Genomic DNA, 23039 nt, shown 5'->3' on the forward strand with positions numbered 1-23039 from the left:
TCAGTACACCACACCTACTGGGCTCCTGTAGTTGTAATGTCTTCATAGAATTCCAGTAGGTTAGTTACACGTGGCCTGCCTTTCATTAACCAACACTGTGTCTCCCCAACGGGACAATTTCTATCAAGATGCATTGCCATTTATTCCTTGATTACAGATTGAAATATTTTCTCCTACAGATGTTCGGCTAACCAGTCTATAATTCCCCTCATGTTGTCTATCTCCCTTTTTAAACAGTGGTGTCTGTACTCCTGTTTTCCAATTTGCTGGAATTGTATCAGAGTCCAGTGAAATCAGAAAAATTTCCAAAAGTGCATTTGTTATTTCTCTCACCACCTCTGTTAGTACCTTGGGAAACATTCCATCAGGGCCAGGAGACTTATCTACCTTTGGCTCCATGAGCTTGCCCAACACTATCTCTCTCTTGAGAATGGTTGTTTCCAGGTACTCACTTACCTTCCTGCCTTTGACAATTACTGACATGTTATTAGTGTTCTTCATTGTGTAGACCAACTAAATAACTCTTCAATTCCTTGTCCATTTCCTCATATCTCATTACTGGATCCCACTTCTCACATTCTAAAGGACAATTGCTTACCTTAGCCATTCATTTCGTTTTGTATATTTATAGAATATTTTGCTATCTGACTTTATATTCTGAGGTAGTTTACTCTTGTAACCTATCGCATGTGTCTTGATAAATGTCAAAATAAAGCAACAAAAAAGTTAACGGTTTTGACATTATTTTGACATTTAAAGTTTTCCCAATCTTCTACTTTCCCACTGGTCGTTGCCATTATTTATGCCATTTATTTTAATTTGATAGCCTCCCTTATTACCTGGGACGTTCATGGTAGATTACCCTTTTGCGACAGTCCTTCCATTTCACCATTATATGCTGTTGCTGGGAACGTTGAAAAATTGTTTTGAAAGCCTTCCACTGTTCTTCATCAACAGTTCCACCGTAAAATCTTCACTTCCAGCCACCTTTAGCCAAGATCAAAGGGTTGTACAAGTCATGCACATGAATTGTACACACCTAAGATGGCTCTTAAGTACTTAATCAGTCAGAATGGAGAGGCGGGTTTGATTGATTAAAATGCAAATCACAGAATTTATTTCAAGTCACTGCCTGGAGACACCTTCAGGTACTATCGATGTAAATGAAGTAACAGTTGCGGTCAGATAATGTATTCTCAGCTTGAGGCCTTGTTTGGACTCTGTCTGTGTCTTGCCCTGGAGTCAGACTGGTTTTATTTACAAAGTAGGAGTAGCGCGCGTGTGTATGTGTGGGAGAGAGGGCGTGTCTGCGTGAAGGGGAGTGAGAGACACCCATTCTGTATGTGAGAGAGAGTGAGGTGGATTGTGCGTGTGTGTGCGGGAGGGAGAGAGAGAGCCGGTCTGTGTTCATCCGTGTGTGTTGACAGAGTGGAGTGCATGTGTGGATCGTGAGAGAGGGGCAGTGTGAATGTGTGTGAGGGGCAGATAGGGAGAGTGTGCATCAGTGTATGTAACGGGGAGAGTGAGAATGTGTACTCGTCCAGACTAAGGCACAGGCAAATACGGCATGTCCCTTTCCCCACACACACTCACTCTGTGGTTTCAGAGCTTCCCCTCTCTGTAGCCTCTGCTCCATTTGTTGTTCATGTTGCAGACCCAGATGCTGTAACTACAGTCCCCATGTTCCATTCAGAGTTGCGTCACCAAATCATCAGGTTTTCCGGAATATCTGAGGCAGCTCACAGCACAACCTTCTGCAAACCATCCCCAGCAGCTCCACTAAGTGGAGGTGAGAGAGAGGGGCGAGAGAGAAAGGAAGAGGCATGGGAGAGAGAGAGAGAGGGGATGGGCAAGAGAGAGAGAGGTGGGTGGTTGAGAGAGAGAGAGGGAGCAGCGAGAGCGAGAGGGAGGGCGGGCGACAGAGAGGGGGGAGCAAGAGAGCGAAGGAGGAGGTAAGAGAGAGGGAGGGGAGTGAGGTAGAGAGGGACGTGCGAGAGAGAAAGGGAGAAGGGTGAGAGAGAGAGGCGGCGGGCAAGAGAGACAGGTGGGTGGGTGAGAGAGAGAGGGAGGGCCGAGAGAGAGGGGGTGCGGGACGAGAGAGGGTGGGGTGATACAGAGAGAGGCAGGGGGCGAGAGAGAGAGGTGGGCGGGAGAGAGAGGGGGGTGGAGAGGGGGGTGAGAGAGAGGGAGAGGGTGTGAGAGAGAGGGATGGGGTGAGAGAGAGAGGGAGGGGGCGAGAGAGAGAGAGGGGGGCGAGAGAGAGGGAGGGGGCGAGAGAGAGAGAGGGGGGCGAGAGAGAGAGGGAAGGGGGCGAGAGAGAGAGAGGAAGGGGGTGTGAGAGGGGCGGCGGGCGAGAGAGAGAGGGCGCGGGTGAAAGAGGGGGGGCGAGAGAAAGAGAGGGCGGCGAGTTAGAAAGGTGGTCGAGAGAGAGTTGGAGGGTGGCAAGAGAGAGAGAGGGACGAGAGAGAGAGGGGGCAAGAGAGAGAGAGAGGGAGGGGGTGAGAGAGAGAGAGGGTGGGGGTGAGAGAAAGAGTGAGGGGAAAGAGAGAGAGAGGAAGGGGAAAGAGAGATAGGGAGGGGGGAGAGAGGGAGGGTGCGAGAGAGAGTGTGAGAGGGCGAGAGAGAGTGGGAGGTGGCGAGAGAGAGAGGGAGGGGGCGGAAGAGAGAGAGGGAGGTGACGAGAGAGAGAGGGAGGAGGGACGAGTGAGTGAAGGGGGCGAGAGAGAGAGTAGGTGAGAGAGAGAGGGAGGGGGTGAAAGAGAGGGATAGGGAGGCGAGAGAGAGAGAGAGGGAAGGGGGCGAGAGAGAGAGAGGAAGGGGGTGTGAGAGGGGCGGCGGGCGAGAGAGAGAGGGCGCGGGCGAAAGAGGGGGGGCGAGAGAAAGAGAGGGCGGCGAGTTAGAAAGGTGGTCGAGAGAGAGTTGGAGGGTGGCAAGAGAGAGAGAGGGACGAGAGAGAGGGGGCAAGAGAGAGAGAGGGAGGGGGTGAGAGAGAGAGAGGGTGGGGGTGAGAGAAAGAGTGAGGGGAAAGAGAGAGAGAGGAAGGGGAAAGAGAGATAGGGAGGGGGAGAGAGGGAGGGTGCAAGAGAGAGTGTGAGAGGGCGAGAGAGAGTGGGAGGTGGCGAGATAGAGAGGGAGGGGGCGGAAGAGAGAGAGGGAGGTGACGAGAGAGAGAGGGAGGGGGACGAGTGAGAGAGGGAGGGGGACGAGAGAGTGAGGGAGGGGGACGAGAGAGTGAAGGGGGCGAGAGAGAGAGTAGGTGAGAGAGAGAGGGAGGGGGTGAAAGAGAGGGATAGGGAGGCGAGAGAGAGAGAGAGGGCGGCTTACAGATGCTGTAACTAAGTAGAGTGCCCGACATCCGTTCCCTCACTGTCTTCCTCGACATTTGGGGAGGATCCTTCAAAAAGCCAGAGAGGACCAGGACACCTTGTGTGGAGATTCTGAAACATCGACGTCCCACCAACCAAGTAAGTATCAATGTTCAGTAAAGAGCAATTCTCAATTGAAACTCGCTGGCAGTTCCAATCTAATCTCTCTCACTTTTCAGGCTTAGTTAACAGCATTAATGAAAGACTAAAAATAAAAATAATGTTTCTTCTCTTCAGTAAAAATGTTAAAAAGAAAAAAAAGTAAACGATATAAGTTCATGACGAAAAATTTAAAACATTACATTCATTCAAAATTATGGGCAATCCTCGTAAATACTCGACATCATTTCTCTCACTAAATCTTCTTACGAGTGTTTGTAATCTAGCATCTGCTTCTTTAATTTCAACGGACTATCGTGCCCTGCTATCAAATGCTCATAGTAAATGTCCCTTCCTCTCTGAACCTTTGGTAAACTGTCAATATATTTCCAAATAACTGGATGTTCCACATCATGTTCGCATTGTCATCTCCTGTGGACAGCTTCTGCATTATTGTCTGTTTTGTCGTCATTGTTTAAAGTTCTTTCATATAAATTCCACATTCCAACTGGAAAAAGCGGTGAACGCCGACCATTTCCACTGCGTAATCTTCTACCTCCATAGTTATCCTCGAACCAGTCCAGCAGCGGTTGCAGTTCATCTGGAAGCGTATCAGTCAAATGTTCAATAGCTTCATGAATGTTTTCAATGTGAATAAATGCAAGACCGATTATCATTTTAGCTCTGAAATAAAACTCTGAGTCAATGTTATACTTACTCAGGTGTCTTTTTAACATTTTTACTAAAGGCAATAAACATTATTTTTATTTTTATTGCTTTGATTAATGCTTTTACCTAAGCCTGAAAAGGAATAAATATGAGCTGCGCTGAAATAGTTCTGTGCCTAAATGCGTCTGCGGCAAAATGGGCTGCACCAAACAGACCCCACCAAACAGAATGAAGTATTCAGTAAATTACCGCACAGGGGGACGCCCTATAACCATCCCAGGCTGTTATGCAGAAGAGGGTGAGCCCTGGGGAGCTGTCAGGAAATGCAGAGTATAGATCATTACTCATTTTGTGTTTGGAAAGCTGTAACGAGTGGAATTCTTCAGGGATCTGTATGAGGTCATCAACAAATTACAATCTATTCTAATGAACCGGATGAAGGAGATGGAGCTCAATTTGCTCATGCACCAGGCTAGTCATTCAATAAGATGTCAAATGGAGACAGAGCGTCTGCAATGGGATACAGACAGGGGGAGGGTAGAACGTCTGGAATGGAATACAGACAGGGGGGAGGGCAGAGCATCAGAAATGGGATACAGACAGTGGAGGGAAGACTGACTGCAGTTGGACACAGACAGGGGAGGCAAAAACAATGACTGCGGATGCTGGAAACCAGATTCTGGATTAGTGGTGCTGGAAGAGCACAGCAGTTCAGGCAGCATCCAAGTAGCTTCGAAATCGACGTTTCGGGCAAAAGCCCTTCATCAGGCAGGGGAGAGCAGAGCGTCTGCAATGGTACAGATGGGGATGGCAGGGCGTCTGCAATGGGATACAGACAGAGGGAGGACATAGCGTCTGCAATGGGATAGGGACAGGAGGAGGGCAGAGCGTCTGCAATGGGATACAGACAAGGGGAGGGCAGAGCATCTGCAATGGGATACAGACAGGGGAGGGGAGAGCATCTACAATGTGATACAGACAGGGGGAGGTCAGAGCATCTGCAATGGGATACAGGCAGGGGGAGGGTAGAGCATCTGCAATGGAATACAGAAGGAGGAGGGCAGAGCATCTGCAATGGGATACAGACAGGGAGAAGACAGAGCGTCTGCAATGTGATACAGACGGGGGGAGGGCAGAGCGTCTGCAGTAGGAGACAGACAGAGGGCAGGCAGAAGGTCTGCAATGGGATGCAGACAGGGAGAGGACAGATCATCTACAATGTGATACAGACAGGGGGAGGTCAGAGCATCTGCAATGGGATACAGGCAGGGGGAGGGTAGAGCATCTGCAATGGAATACAGAAGGAGGAGGGCAGAGCATCTGCAATGGGATACAGACAGGGAGAAGACAGAGCGTCTGCAATGTGATACAGACGGGGGGAGGGCAGAGCGTCTGCAATAGGAGACAGACAGAGGGCAGGCAGAAAGTCTGCAATGGGATGCAGACAGGGAGAGGACAGATCATCTGCAATGGGATACAGACGAAGGAGAGCAGGACGTCTGCAATGGGATATGCACGGGGGAGGGCAGAGCATCTGCAATGGGATACAGACATGGGAAGGGCAGAGCCTCTGAAAGGGAGACAGACTGGGGAAGGGATGCACGCCTGCAATGGGATACAGGCAGGGGGATGGTAGAGCATCTGCAATGGAATTCAGAAGGGGGGGGCAGAGCATCTGCAGTGGGATACAGACAGTGGAGTGCAGAGCGAAGGCACTGCGTCTACACTGGGATACAGACAGGGGGAGAGCAGAGCGTCTGAAAGGGAGACAGACTGGGGAAGGGATGCATGCCTGCAATAGGATACAGGCAGGGGGAGGGAAGACTGTCTGCAATGGGATACTGATGGGTGAGGGCACAGCGTTGCAGTGGGATACAGACAGGGGAGGGCAGAGCGTCTGCAGTGGGATACAGACAGGAGAGGGCAGAGCGTCTGCAGTGGGATACAGACAGGGGAGGGCAGAGCGTCTGTAATGGGATACAGACAGTGGAGGGCAGAGCGATGGCAGTGCATCTACAATGGGATACAGACAGGGGAAGGGCAGAGCCTCTGCAATGCGATAAAGACAGCTGAAGGCAGTGCGTCTGTAATGGGATGCAGACGGGGAAGGTCAGATCGTCTGCAATGGGATGCAAACAGGAGGAGGGCAGAGCGTTTGCAATGGGATACAGACTGGGGGAGGGCACAGCAACAAGCAATGGCATAGAGACAGAGGATGTCTGTGAGCAAATCTTCAGCAGAAAAAAACACAGTACAATACATATGTGATGGAAATTTTCTGTTTTGGGGAAAAGGCGAAACAGCAGAAATTTATTTCAATGCAAGGAGAATGCAGAACTCAGTGTTACAGAGGGATTTGTGTGTCTTTGTACATGAATCACATCAAATTAACCTGAAGATGTAGCAAGTGATTTGGAAGGTAAATGTCGTGATCCTGTTTCGTGCAAGGGGTGTTGGGTATGATCTTAGCGATATTTTTTGCATCAGTACAGGGCATTGCTGAGATTACATCTGTTGTATTATGTGTAGTTTTAACTGCCTAAACTGAAAAAAAAAACAAAATTGCTTTCGAAACGTCTCAAAGATGTTTCTCTTTACGCATTCTTGGGATGAAGGCATTACGTTGTGAAGAATTAACAGTTCCGCCTGAGAATGAGGGATGTTTTATTGGCCACATAAGACCTTGAGAAGAGTGTAGTTGGTGAATACTGGATGAATATTTCTTCTTGTGTGGGAGAATAAAACTGGGGAAATAATTTAAGAATAAGTCAGTTTCAAAGGAAAGGTCATTGGACAGTAAAATTGAACTGTGAATTCTCTTCCTACTTGCTGACAGACAAGCTGAGCTTTTCCAGCAATTACTGTATATGTTTAAGAATATTCATTTTAACACAGATATTGTGAAGACATGAAACACTTATTTTTACATTATGCAAGCACATAGTAACACATCTTCAAAACAAGTAGAAACATTTATTGTTAATGAATTGATTCTGCAATAATGCACTGACCTGAAGTCGAGAATGTGATGGAGTCATATAGTTCATACAATGTTCAAGAAGAGCTCACAGAGTACAGTGTGGGATTGATAACGTTACTGATTTAACTTACAGATGGAAAATGTAGCCTATCTGTGGAGAAACATTCTATTGCTCCTTTTCTGTTTCCCTATCGCTCATCACAGCAATGTTTGGGAGTGAAAAAAAGCCCAGTCGTCTTTCCCACTAATGGAGGATTCCTGATGAGGATTCATTGGAATCTCCCCATTGCCTGAAGCAAAACAATTCAGCCAAATTCAACTGTTTCATGAAGAAATCCCATTGTCAGAAGGCTGTGCAAGCAGAATAACAACAGAAGTAATTATTCGACTCGATAGTGAGGGGAACAGACAGGGGATTCTGTGGCTGCAAATGGGAATCTGGAATGGTGTGTAGCCTCCCACATGCCCAGGGTCCAGGATGTATCAGAGTGGCTGCAGAACGTTCTCACTGGGGGTTTGGGGGGGGAGAGTTGGGGGAAGCAGCCAGAAGTCATTGTGCTCATTGGTACAAAGGACAGAATGACACAGGTAGAAATAGTGATGACATCCTGCAGAGTGATTGTGGAGAGCGAGAGAAAAGGATAAAAGACAGTGCTAATATCCAGTTTACTTCCAGTTCTCCGTGCGAGTGAGGGTAAGAAGAGGATGATATGGCAGATGAAGGGGTGGCTAAAGAATTGGTGCAGGGTGCAGAGACTTTTGGATTACTGGGATCTTTTGTGGGGGAAGGTGACGTGTTCAGGAAGGACAGGTTGTACCTGAGCTGGAAGGGGACCAATATCCTGGCAGGCATGTTTGAAACTGCTGCAAGGGATGGTTTCAACTAGATTGGCTGGGATTGGGGTCGGGTGCGTGTGGGATCCTCAACAGCAGGGAGGGAAGTGCGAGGCTGGAAGGAGATACAGTAATCAGAAACAGTAAAATGAAGAGACTGGTCAGGCTAGACAACGACGGGGAGCAAGGAATGTCTGTTGGATTAAATCGCAACTGTTTCAATGCAAGATGGCTGACAGGTAAGGTCGATGAACTCAGGGCATGGATTGGTGCGTGGGACTGGGATATTATAGCCATTACTGAAACATGGCTAAGGGAGAACTATATCATTGGCCATATCACCAACATAGTTATAATTATTTTTTGTGGGCAGTGGAGGAGTGGGGATAGAAAAGGGAGAAGGGAGCCAAAACAACACAGGGAATTATCGACTCAATCAGCCAAGGTCAGAGACGAGGAGTTCGTTGGAGGGGATTCTGAGGGATAGAATTTCCATTTATTTAGAAAGACAAGGAATGATTAGGGATAGTCAATATGGATTTGTGAAATCATGTCTAATTAATGTGATTGAGTATTATGAAGAGATGTCAAAGAAGATTGAAGAATACACCGTGGTGTACAATTTTTACACAAACTTCAGCAAGGCATTTAATAAGGTTCCCCATCGTCGACAGATTACTAAAATTAGGTTATATGTAATCGAGGAAAAGCTAACCAATTGGATACAAAATTGGATTGAAGGTAATGGATTGTTATCCAAACCTAAGACCTGTGGCCAGCGGTGTTCTGAAAGAATCAGTGCTGAGCTCACTGCTTTTTAATCACGGCTATAAACAACTTTGATGTGATTATCGGAGGCATGGTTTGTAAGTTTACAGATAACATCACAAATTGGTTCAGTGGACTGTGAAGAAGATTAACTCAGAATATAACGGGATCCTTGATCATCAATGAGCCAAGGACTGGCAGATGGAGTTTAATTTATATATTTGTGAGGTTTTACATTTTGGAAAGTTAAAGCGGAGTAGTGCCCTGGGGAATGTTGCTTAACAAAGAGACCTAGGGGTGAAGATTCATAGTTCCTTGTAAGTGGACTTTAGGTCGGTAGAGTAGTGAGGAACCTGGTTGACATGCTTGCCTTAATCGGTCAGAATATTGAGAATAAGAGTTGGAGTAACGTGTTGCGCTTGTACAGGACGTAGGTGAGGCCACTTTAAGAAAACTGTGTACATATCAGTTGACTCTTGTTAAGCTTGAAAGGGTGCAGAAAAGATTTACAAAGATTTTCTGGAACCTGAGGGTTTGAGCAACAGGGAGATGATGAACAGGACGTGGCTTTTTCCCCTCGCATGTCAGAGACTGAATGGTGACATGACAGATGTTTAATAAAGTCCTGAGGGACATGGAGAGTCTGATTGGTCAAGATCTTTTTCCCAGTGTAGGGGCGTCCAGAACTAGACAGCATAGGGTGAAGGTGACAGGGCAAAGACAGAAGGGACCTGAGGGGAAACCTTTTCATACAGAGGCTGGTGGGTGTACTGTCAGAGAAAGTAGTGAAAGCGGGTACAATTACACGTTTACAATGTAACTGGATAGTTACATTAATCGGAATGGATCATTTGATGTGGGTCAAATGCTGGCAAGTGGGACGCGATCTGATTAAGATGCCTGATTGGCATGGACAAATTGGACAAAAGGATCTTTTTCCACACTGTATGATTCTCTTATTCTCACAGCGGGATGAGGAAGGATTCTAAAAGGGCCATTCGAATGGGAATTCTCTTCCCCGGAAGTTTGTGGTGCCTCTCTGATTACAAGTATTCACAGCTGAGTTAGTTAAAGATTTGACAGAAATGTGAGTCATGGATAATGGGACACAGACAGGACGATGAGGCTGAGACCATAATCTGATCAGCCACAATCTCAATGCCTGGTGGAGAAGGCTCAAATTCTCTAATGACCCACTCCTGCTCCTCAGTCCCATGTTTCTGTGTTCCATTCAACCCCTCTAACCTGCTAGACAGGAGCAGTTAGAGTCCACTTATTGTTATAGCATGGTACACAGAAATAGGGGAAACATTTCGGTCCCTCGAGACTGTCCCACTCGGTTTGGGAGATTGGATAATGTAATTGGAAGACCCAGGCTGGATATGGAAGAGGTTGCTCATTTCTCTTTACAAAACTTCCCCTCTCTGTATCTTGTGCTTCATTTGTTGAACATGTTGTAGACCCAGATTCACTGTGAATACAGCCCCCAAATCTCACCCAGTGATGGCTCACAAAATCCACGTGTCTCCCTGATTGCAATAGTCCATAAAAGACCTTCCAGGAAGATAACACACACTAACTTTCCAATAACAGAATGGGAAAGCATCAGAAACAGGTGCAGGTCATTCACATCCCAAGCCTGCCTTGCCCTTCACTAAGATCAAGGCTGACCTGCTCCAAGTCTCAAATCTTATTAATGTCCAATCTTCTTGAGCACTTCCATAGAACACAGAACAAAGAACAGTACTGATTTAGAGATGTCGGTATTCGACTGGGGTGTACAAAGCTAGAAATCACATAGCACCAGGTAATGTTCCAACAGGTTTAATTGGCAGCACAGTAGCTTTTGGAGCATCGCTCCTTCATCAGGTGATAGTGGAGGGCTCGATCGTAACACAGAATTTATAGTAAAAATTTACAGTGTGATGTAACTGAAATTATACATGGAAAAATTGATTCTCTGTTAAGCCTTTCATCTGTTAGAATAGCATGATAGTTTCACTTCTTTCATGTGTAAATCACAAAACCTTTTATTAAAAAAAAAGTTGCATTCTCAGGCGAGCTGTGAACAATGCTGATAGCAAGATAAAATGTTGAAGGTGTTGGCCCCCTGTGTTCTCTGACTATGCCATGATGTTTAGATTGATTCTAAGCTAAAAAGTGAGATAACGGAGTTTTACATGAATTCCTGCAGATTTTGAGCTCAAGGTTCTACATTAATGCATGCAGTTAGGAACTTCAGCTCTCGACGTTGTGTTGTTTGTCCTACTCTAACCTACATGCTTCCGTTCACTTTGTTCCATGTGCCTATCCAAGAGTCTCTTAAGTTTCCCTCACGTATTTGACTCTACTACCACTGATGGTAGTGCATTCAACACACCCACCACTCTCTGTGTAAAGAATCTACCTCTGATATCTCCCCTAAAACTTCCTCCAATTACCTTAAATTTATGCCACCTTGTGATAGACATTTCTGCCATGGGAAAATGTCTCTGGCTATTCACTCTCTATCTGCCTCTCATCATCTTGTACACCTCTGTCAAGTCACCTCTCATCTATTTTTCCTCCAATGATAAAAGCCCTGACTCCCTCACGGTTTCTTCGTAAGACTTCTAGTCCAGGCAGCATCCTGGTAAATCTCCTCTTTGCACTCTCAAAAGCTTCATTATCCTTCCTATAATGGGGAGACCAGAACTGAACACAATATTCCCGGTGAGGTCTGAGCAGGGCTCTATCGAGCTGCAGCATAACCTCGCGGCTCTTAATCTCAATCCCCCTGCAACTGAAAGCCAACATACCATATGCCTTCTTAACAACCCGATCAACTTGGATGGCAACTTTGAGGGATCTGTGGAGACGGACGCCAGGATCCCTCTGTTTCTCCACACTGCATTTAACCATGTATTCTGCATTCACATTCCAGCTTGCAAAGTGAATTCCTTCAGTTTGAACTCCATGTGCCATTTTCAGCCCAGCTCTGCATCCTTTCGATGTCCCATTGCAACCTACAATAGCCCTCCACATTCTCTACCACTCCAACCACCTTTGTGTCATCGGCAAACTTACTATCCAACTCTTCAACACCCGCATCCAAGTCATTTTTGAAAATAACAGAGAGCAGAGGTCACTGAACTGATCCCAGCAGGACACCACTGGTCCCTTTCAGTGATCTAGCTCCCCTAACTCTCTGTGTAAGAGAGTTCCTGACATTCACTACCCTCTGTTTGAAGAAAACCTTCTCTGCTTCTGCACCATGACCAATTGATATGAACAAAAGAGGTAACGCAGGGGCTCAGGTAAGAGAGACTGACCCTGAACTCAAGGCAGTATTTGACTGAGGATGACATCAAGGGAGCTGAACAAAATCACACTTACTGAGAATTAACTATGACCTCTACACCGCTTGGAGTCATTCACGGCACAAGGGAAGATGATTATCATTGGTGGGCATCAATCATCTTAGCCGTGGGGAACTTTTGCAGGAGATCCTCAGCGTAGCTTCCTCAGCTCAGGCATCTCCAGTTTGTCATCATAGAATCCCTACAGTGTGGAAGAAGGCTATTCAGCCCATTGAGTCCAAACTGAGCAGATTAGATTCCCTACAATGTGGAAACAGGCACTTCGGCCCAACCAGTCCACACCGACCCTCCAAAAAGTAACCCACCCAAACACATTTCCGTCTGACTAATGCACCTAACATGATGGACAATTTAGTATGGTCAATTCACTCTGCGTGCACATCTTCGGACTGTGAGAGGAAACCGGAGCACCCGAAGGAAACTCATGCAGACAACTGGGGAATATGCAAACTCCACACAGACAGTTACCTAAGGCTCGAATCGAACCTGGGACCCTGGTGCTGTGAGGCAGCAGTGTTAGCTACTGATTCACCGTGCCAGCAGAAGAGGGGGCATTCACTGAAATCTACAAAGTTTTCAGGACATGTTGTCCCTCTTCAGCTCTTGAAACAATCTGTGACCATGTATAGCAAGACTCGGACAACTTTCAAAACCGTGTTGTTAAAGTCTGGGTAACATTTATGTAACAGCACAGTACATTTCCACAGTAAAAGGACAAGTTCATTCAGCAGCTCAATCTGGTTTCACGAGAATGTGGGGAGGCCATTCATCCCATCAACACTACTGGGCAAAAGAAGGATAGCCCTTTCAGTCCCTCCTGCCTGTTGCACAGCAAGGTGCGAGTCTGATCCCTCCCACATGTCACGTACATGGGATCAGAAAGAACCATTTCACACCCGGAGTCACTTACAAAGGAACAGGAAGAGGCTATTAAGCTTTTCAAGCCACTAACACAGGAACAGGAAAATGTCAGAGATGCTCCAACATCACAAACAAATGGAGCAGGGTCTGCACAGACACACTGCTCCAAATTGATCCACATGCCTTAATTACATATGTGTTACTTTAACATGGTTTTCTGGCAGTCGGAATGAAGCCAACATTTTTTAGCCATTCTCCAAGTTATCTTCCATCTCCAAGAAGGCAGTCCCATGGTCTCCGTGGAGGTCAGAAACAAGTGGGGAATAACTAACTGTTTCAGCATGATGGTATTTTGGCTGCTGACAGGATTGTGTACAAAATGACACTCAATGCAGTGTCACACCGTAACTGTGCATTAAACTGTTCAGAGTTCATTCAGAGCCTGCACCTCGCTGTCAATTGACGTGTGGGTTCTGCAGATGCATGTAAACTGTCGTGAATTAAACATTCAATGAAAAGTATGACATTGTCACCCCTTTCAGCTGTTTGGGGTATAATGAGTTGCTGTCCATACCCATCAAGCTTCAACTTCTTATTCTCTCACAGCGCTCCAGATTAAGCACATCGTTACTGCACTCTCTCCTCATGGTAACACCATGCTAGTGTTTAGTCTGGTCAAACGCTTTTGCACTGTCTCGGTGACAAAGAGATCATTGATTATAAAGCAGACCAAATCTTTACACAAAGCACCAAATATTATCTCAACAAAACACGATCAGTGGGAAAGATATTCTAACTTTTGTACTTCGATCATTTTGCCTGAAGAGCCACAAATCATTTCCTTCCTGCCCCTGTATGAATTCTGTCAGTGACTTATGACCAAGGACATCCAGGTCCTTTTCAACAAAAGCACTCGCCAACCTCTCTACCATTTAATAAATATAAATGTACATGATGATATTTGTTGTTCACATCTGAATAATTGTTATACCTTGTGAACAGCTATTGCTCAAACACTGAACCTGCTGCCACCCATCAATCCTTCAGTCCAGAGAATAACAGTATTCTTCTCGTATCTCTGTTACTCAAATTTTAATCCATGTGGTATATATTCCACCCCTACCTACCCATGGACTCTAACATTCCCCACTTACCTGTATTCAGACATGTCAAGCGTCTTCTAAAAATACAAATACTCCAATCCCATTGGTTCTCAACTGTCGATGTCACAATGGACGATCTCCACAAACAGGTTTATCAAAGATCATTTCCCTTTCCTGAATCTAGGCCGAATGTACCAAATCATATCATTATTCTCCAAGTGTCTAGTCGTCATGTTCCTTCAAAAAGGTTCCAATTTTTTTTTCTCACAGCTGACATCAAAGTATTTAGTTTTCTGTTTTCCCTCTCCATCCTGTTTTAAATATTTAGGTTGACAATAGCTGCTGTCCAGTCTGCAGAATCATTTCCAGAATCTAACTAGCTTTGAAGAATAATCAGTAATTCTTTCACTAGCTCTGTTCTCGTCTCAATCACTCTGAGATGTAACTCATCAGATGCAGCAACTTATGAAACTTCAATTCAATTAGATTTTCATTAACATAAACTTCATTAATTCTGATTTCCTTCAGTTTCCAATTTTTACCAGTCCCTCTGTTCCCTAATATTTGTGGAAAGTAGTTTCTGTACCTTCCCCTGCGGAGATGGAACCAATGCATTCCTCTCAGCAGGCAGATGGTTTCAGTCAACTCGTGAATACATTGGAGGACTGCACTTCAGAGATGGTGGATATATTACCCACTGCTGCCTGAAAAGTTCCAGAATCAATCCAGTTTAATTCATCGTGAGTGTCAGCGCAGTCCTGCTACTGGTGTGAGAACACAGGTTATACTGAAGGAGGGGATACAGCTCAGTGACCACCTCAGTTCTGAGACAAGCTGTTTTTACACTTTTCACCTGAATGGCTGCAGCTTAGACAAATCTTCCTGGAAATCCCAGAGAGGAAAATATAGTTCCTCGCTGCTCCCTGTTTATAGAGCTTCCCTTCTTTGTAGTCTCAGCTCCATTTGTTTATCATGGACCCAGACACACTGTAAATGCAGTATCCAGAGTGGGGTTCCCAGACCACCGGGGATCCCTGGATGAACCCAGTAGCTGACATCACAATCCTGAGAACACCATCCACAGAGACTCCACTGACTTTCCAGATAACAGCAGCAAGTGAATTCCCCACACTTACAATGCATCCATTCACTACTGAAAATGCCTCGGTCTCCTCTGTTTCTCTCATAGACAGTGAGGACTGCAGATACTGGAGATCAGAACTGAAAAATGTGTTGCTGGAACAGCACAGCAGGTCAGGCAGCATCCAAAGATCTGGAGAATCGACGTTTCAGGCATGAGCCCTTATTCAGGAATGAGGAGGATGAGCGCCTCATCTTCCACCTACGAACCCTCCAACCACAAGGGATGAATTCAGATGTCTCCACCTTCCTCATTACCCCTCCCCCCACATTATCTCAATGCCAATCCTCGTACCCAGCACCACCTTTCTGACCTGCAATTTTCTTCCTGACCTGTCCGCCCCGACTCCCACTCCAGCCTATCACCCTCTCTTTAACCTCTTTCCACCTCTCGCATTTCCAACGCTCCTCCCCCAAGTCCCTCCTCCGTACCGTTTATCTTAGCCTGCTTGGCACACTTTGCTCATTCCCGAAGAAGGGCATGCCCGAAACGTCGATTATCCTGATCTTTGGATGCTGCCTGACCTGCTGTGCTTTTCCAGCAATACATTTTTTAGCTCCTCAGTTTCTCTTCCTGGCTGAGAAAGCTCTTACATCTCCACACAGTCGCACAGTAACAGTTCTTGTCTCCAAATAAACAGTTGACCATGGAACGTTACGTTTATCTATATCTCAGCGACTATAATTATTGCTGATGGAGTTGATCACCACACTCAGAGACAAGAGATAGAGGGAAAATAACTCACGGTAAGCAGGGAGATCCCATAATAAATATGATATTCAGGAATATGTGAAAAGGGGAAATGGTAGAATAACTTCCCATTCTGTTTTCCTTCCAGTCCATCATCAGCAATCCTTTTGCTTGCTTTTCCTTTCTCTCTCTCTCTCTCTCTCCATCTATCTCTCTTTCTCTCTCACTTTCTCTCTCTTGATGGACATCACCCACTCAACACAAACCTCCCGCTCACCCTTCCTACCATCCCTGATATAATAATATTATTTTTCAGCTGCATTCAGTTTTGATAGGTTCACTGAACTCGAAACATGTTTTTTTTTCCGACCGACTGCCATACCTGCTGAGATTCTCCAACATTCTTTCAGACGGTGGACAATTTTATTTCAGATCGCCAGCATCCGCAATTCCTTGGTTTTTTCAACTTTAATGTTGTTGTTTCGCGGGATGCCAGCATCACTGGCAAGGGCAGTATTTATTGTCCATCCTAACTGCCCTTGACCACGCGGCCATTTGTCAAGGCAATATGGAGGCCACTAAATTGTTGTGGATCTGAGGTGACACTTAGTTCAGACAGGGCAAACATGTTAGGCTTCTTTACCAAAGTTTATCAATAAAATAAGAAAAGGAATCCTGATGGTTTATGCTTGCTATGAGTGAAATTAGGTTTCATTCCAATTTTTGATCTTGGAATTTAACTTTAGTCATCAGCTGTGGTAGGATTTCAGACAATGATTTTAGAGTCATGACTTGCGCCTCTGAATTACACAGTCAGTGACATTATTACTCTGTTTAAGAGTCCCTGTTGTCAAGTAACTGTAGAGACAAGAACAAGTTTGTGGTCAAATTATTTGTAACCGGAAGAGAGGGCAGAAGAGAACTGGAGCCATAAAATCTGTTGTTAACGAAGGGGTAGGTGATGGCGAAGTCAGGAACAGAACTCAGGCAGAGCTGGAGGTTGGGGATATTATGAAGGGGGTGTCAGCAGGTTTGAGCACAGAGAGAGTATATGGAGGTATAAAACAGTTCACAGTAAAAAGGAAGCTCAAGGTTGCGAACAGTCTTATTCCTTCTCAGATGTTTATGAGTAAGACGTTTGGAAATGCATGAGAAGGAAGAGGTGTTTGTGACTGAATGTTTATGCATTTGTTAAATATAATCAACCAGAATAGCAATAACATTCAGCATTATTTATAGAATTGACAGAGATAGACTTACCAGGAACACCAGTAATAGCGAGGATGGGATAGTACCCAGCTTGAATAATCATCAGTACGGCTCGTATCCACAACTCTAACCATGGCCAATCCTGAGAAAGCCAATAAAGACCCCAGGATAAACTCCTGTCCATTGTTGGAACATTCCAGTCTAATATTCTCAAATCAAATCCATTGTTGTACAATTCTAATGTTCTGTGATTCTGATTTCTCTCTCGTCCTCTGTAGCTGCTGATTCCAATCTTGTTTAGGTTGACGCTGCGCCGAATACTATGGCATAATATGTTGAAAGAAGTCCTTAATTATGCAAGAGGGAAAGCCTCCAGTAACCCAGGTGGGTCCAGAAAGACTGATATTAATCACAGTCACTGAACAAACAGCTCCATTTAACCAATTTCACGGCAACTCTGATATATCACAATAATTGGTGTGGGTGGGATTTTGATATCGATGATTATTGGGCTCATGGCACATGTCCAGTTGTAAACATCGAGGTGAGGGAGAGACATAATTCTTTCTCTTCACAAACTCGATTATTCTGCTGTGTTTTGGAAATATAGGAATTGCTGGCCGTCTGTGTCTGATCACCAGGCCCTCTGCATCTTTTTGTTTTATTTATTTAGGTTTAACTTTGACTTTTGTCTGTCCAGCATTTAAGAACTTAGGTGGGTTTAGGCATTTTTGAGAGACACCTACGGAGCCATAGACGATGGAGATACAGTCCATTCCTTGTGTTCTTGCAGCCACGGCCTGGTCCTGTGGAGTGATGGTCAAACTCTCACAGAACCAGGACTCTTAATTTTACCTTTCACCAGTTATTGCTAGTGTCTCAGCAGGGGTGGAAGGCAGGAAATCTCTCCCCGGTTCTACACACTCTCTCTGTGATTTCTCTCTGAACTATCTTTTAATGTTCTTTCCTCCTGGATTGGAGAACTGCATGTCAGACAATCTGTTTCATGCATTTGTTTTTTGACCTTTGTGTGCTTATTGGATGATACCATATTGGAGCAGTTAGTGTATGGTAGTTAAATAAACTATTATTCTGCTAAGTTTTCGAACAGAATTAAGTTATTGCAAGTTCGTCTTCCTTTTGTTGTCTTTTACTGAAAGTCTTCGAATAAATTGTGTTTTGTTTAATGTCGAATATTTTGACCAAGTAAATTCTATCTCAAACACAGCACCTTAAATTTACCAGCGGAATGGGCCGAGCTGGAGGAGTGATAATCATGTCAAGAATTATATCGGTTACCCAATCCACCTCTCAGAACCAGCCCAGACACGTAAAAGCCCAGATGAGGTACCTCCTCAACATGAAGCGCTGCGTCGACCAGGCTAGTGTACTGCTCAGCAATCCGTTCAGGATCGAACACTGTTTAGAGCTCACAAGTTCACTACTTATGTGTCTAACAGTGCACTGATCTATAAATTTGGACTAAATGATCTGTTCAGCACAGGGCGCTGCGCAGAACACACAAAGGCATTGTTCTATACACACGGACTGGATATTTGTGCAGCATGGGGAGCTGTGCAGTAAATAGGAGTGAATTTATCTTTTAATGTGGAGCAGTTACCTTCCCAGCATATGCAGCTGTGTGCACCAATCGCTGCATTGCTGTGTAACACTGTATTAGATCACTGCCCAGCGTGGGGAACCTTGCAGCTCATGCTGGAAGCGACAGGATGTGCAGCACCTCTCCATTTCCAGCTCCATATCTCCAATGTGGCATGACACAGGAGTGCTGTGTGTGTGAAACTCACTGCCAGAGAGAGATGGTGGGGGAATCAGTTTAAATACCAACAACTGGGAGGAGCTTTGTTAAAAGCGAGGGGAAGATTGAGAGAGAATTTCAGAGAATGATCTGATGGTAGGTTTAAAAATTGTGAAATGAGAACATTTTGATAGCATCTTGCAATATAAGCCACTGCTTCTAGGAATGATGGGTTGAGCAGGATATTTGTGTAAGTTATGACTATTGAGAATTTTGGATAAGCATTTGTCCTGCAGCGTTGTAACTGGGAGTAGGATCAGCAATTCAATCGACTCACTGGGCTGAATCTACAATAATTTGTCTCAGTGCCATTTTCATTGAGTGTGACAGAAGGAATATCTGCACGAGGCACAGCTAGTTTCCTGGTGTTATCTTATCGATCTCACCTCATTAACTACCCACCCTACCTCATGGTGTCCCTATCATTCAACGCCAGCACGATTTTCCCATCCATTATGGCTGGAGGTGCTCACCATCACCCGGATGCCCCTGGATATTCAGTAATCCCTGGTTCTGCTGCCATCATGAAAAGGCCAATGGGCACAATGTTGAGTTTTCTCAGTTTGGAGCTGCCCTGCACAGTTTACCCGAGCATGGCAGATAAAAGGAAATTATACCACAGCTTGATGTTTTTGTCAGGTGTGTTCAAGATGGTTTCCTTGCTCAGTATGGAGACAGACCAACAAGGGGAGATGCCATTTTGGATTTGGTGTTCGGCAACGAGCCAGGACAGGTGTCAGAACTAATGGTGGGAGAGCACTTTGTTGAAAGTGATCACAACTGCCTCACATGTAGCATAGTCTGGGAGAGTGAAAGGAGCAGTTTCCAAAGGAAGATATTTAATAAGGGAAAAGGAAATTATGATGCTATCAGACAGGAATTGGGAAGTACAGACTGGGAGCAATTGTTCCACAGAAAGGGCACAGCAGGCATGTGGAGACTGCTTAAGGAGCAGTTGTTGCGAGTGATACACAAATTTGTTCCTCTGAGATGGTAAGAAGGGGTAAGATTAAGGAACCTTACATGACCAGAACAGAGAAACTTCTCGTCAAAAGGAAGCAGGCAGCTTACGGAAGATGGAGGAAGCAAGAATCTAACACAACTTTAGAGGATTACAGGCTTGCTAGAAAGGAGCTTATAAATGGACCGAGGTGAGCCATGATGGGGCACGAAAAAGGCTTGGCAAGAAGGATTAGGGAGAATCCCAAAGCATTTTTCTCAGACGTGAGGAATAAGAGAATAATCAGGGAGAAGGTAGGGCCGATCAGGGATAGCGTAGGGAACTTATGCGTGGAGTCTGAGCAGATAGGGGAAGTCCTAAATGAGTTTTTTGCTTCAATTTTCACCAGGGAAAGGGAACTTGTTGTAAATGAAAACTTAGAGGAGCTGGTCTAGATCAAGATTAATGAAATTGATGTGTTCGAAATTTTGTAAAACATTCATATCGATACGTCCCCAGACCCAGATTTATCCTAGACAGCTCCGGGAAGCGAGAAAGGCGTTTGCTAAGCTACTGGTGAGGATATTTGCTTCCTCAGTCTCCACAGGAGTCGTACCGGAGGATTGGAAGGAGGCGAACGTTGTTCCTTATTTCAAGAAGGGTAATAGGGAAATCCCTGGCAATTACAGACCAGTCAATCTTACGTCTGCGGTCAGCAAAATTTGGAAAAAATTCTGAAGGATACGATTTATGACTATTTAGCAAAGCATTGTGTGATTAAAGCAGTAGGCATGGCTTTGTGAGGGGCAGGTCATGCCTCACAAATCTTATTGATTTCTTTGAGGAGGTGTCAAGACAGGTCGACGACAGTCGAGCAGTGGACGTGGTGCATGTGAACTTCAGCAAGGTATTTGATAGGGTTCCCCATGGAAGGCTCATTCATAATGTCAGGATGTATGGGATACAGGGAGATTTGGTTATCTGGATTCAGAATTGGCTGGCTAGCAGAAGGCAGACAGTGGTTGTAGATGGAAAATATTCTGCTTGGAGAACAGTGTTGAGAGGGATCCCACAGGGCTATGTCCTTGGGCCTCTGCTCTTTGTAGTTTTTATAAATGACTTGGATGAGGAGGTTATGGGGTGGGTTAGTAACTTTGCTTATGACACAAAGATTGGAGGCGTCGTCAATAGTATAGAGGGCTACTGTAGGCTGCAACACGACATAGACAGGATGCAGAGCTGGGCTGAGAAATGGCAGATGGAGTTCAACATGGGTAAATGCGAAGTGATTCATTTTGGAAGGTCAAATTCGAATCCTGAATATAGGATTAAATACAGGATTCTTGGCAGTGTGGAGGAACAGAGGGAGGTGGGTGCACAAGTGCATAGATCCCTCAAAGTTGCCACGCAAGTGGATAGGGTGTCAAGAAAGCATATGGTGTTTTGGCTTTCATTAAAAGTGGGATTGAGTTTAAGAGCCGCAAAGTTTTTCTGCAGCTCTACAAGTCCCTTGTGTGACCACACTTGGAAGATTGTGTCCAGTTGTGGACCCCCTACTATAGGAAAGATAAAGGGGCTTTGGAGAGGGTGCAAAGAAAGTTTACCAGGATGCTGCCTGGGCTGGAGGGCTTGCTTTATGAAGAAAGGTTGAACAAGCTTGGACCTTTCTCTCTGGAGACAAAGAGGAGAGAGGAGATCTGATCGAGGTGTACAAAATAATGAGAGGAATAGATAGTGTCAATCCCCAGAGACTTTTCCCCAGGGTAGGATTGACTAGTACGATAAGTCATAGTTTGAAGATATTAGGAGGAAGGTAAAAGGGAGACGTCAGAGGTAGGTTCTTTATGCAGAGAGTTATGATTGTATGGAATGCATTGTCAGCTCCGTTGGTGGAAGCAGAGTCATTGGGGACATTTAAGCGACTGATGAACATACACGTGGATAGCAGTGAGTTGAGGGGTGCATAGGTTAAATTACTATATTTTACATTAGGATTAAATCTCAGGACAACATCATGGCCTAAAGGGCCTGTTTTGTGCTGTACTGTTCTATGTTCTATTTGGTATATTTAAAACAGACACAGATAAGTTCTTGATTGACAAGGGGATCAAACATAACTGACATGAAGAGGGAAATGGGGTTGAAAATCTATCATTCGTGATCGAATGGCGGAGCAGACTTGATGGTCCGAATGGCTTCATTTCTGCTCGTATAGAGTTGTGGCCTAATAATATTTCGGTCCTGGATGGCACGTTGTCTCAGTGGTTTGCACTGATGCCTCACAGCTTCAGGGAACTGGGTTCGATTTCCTCTGGGTGTTCTAGTTTCCTGCCACAGTTCAAAGTTGTGCAGGTTAGGTGAACTGGCCATGCTGAATTGCCGATTGTGTTCAGGGATGTTGATGTTAGGTGCAATAGCCAAGGGTCTATGTACAGTATTAGGGTAGAGAATGGGATTGGTTTGCATACTCTTTGGAGGGTAAGTATAAACCTGTTGGGCTGAAGGGCCTGTTTCCACACTGTAGGAATTCTAAGAAAATGCAGGTTGCTGCAATGTTCCAATGAAGCGCAACCCAAGCTCGATTAACACCTCACTTTACACTTTGGTTCGTTACAGTCTGTAGGAGTCAATATTCAATTCCATAAATTCACAGCCTGAACCCACTATGGCTGTTCTCCTTTTTCTGTACACTCTCCCTCCTGGGCTCCCTAAGTTCGTGTCTTGTTTTGTTCCATTCAACAGAGAAAATCAATTTATAATATTTACACATTTATTTACACCCATTATATACCTGTGTCTCTTTCACCACAATTTCAAGCCCATTTGTCTTTCACACTGGGCCTCCAAACACTCTTTCCCACCTCTGCCAAGATACTAAAGAGCTCACTTTCCAATCCTTTACACGTCTGAAGAAGATTTACACTGGACGTGAAACATTACCATTGTTTCCCTGTCTCTGCAGATGTTGCCAGACCCCTGAGTTCCTTGAAAAATGAAAAGTTACAGAATACATTTTCAATACAGCAAAGATCATTGGATACAGGAAATCTGAAACAAAAACAAAAATTATTGGATTTACTGCGTGCTTTGAGGAACAGTCAGAGAACCCGAAAGATTACCTCTGCTTTCACTGCATAGATGCTGTCAGACTTGTCAGTGCCTTCAGCAATTTCTGTTTTTGAACAAGTTTCAAACATGTGTG

Source organism: Chiloscyllium punctatum, chromosome 12 (genome assembly GCF_047496795.1).
Source record: "Chiloscyllium punctatum isolate Juve2018m chromosome 12, sChiPun1.3, whole genome shotgun sequence".
In the NCBI taxonomy this organism is placed as follows: domain Eukaryota; kingdom Metazoa; phylum Chordata; class Chondrichthyes; order Orectolobiformes; family Hemiscylliidae; genus Chiloscyllium; species Chiloscyllium punctatum.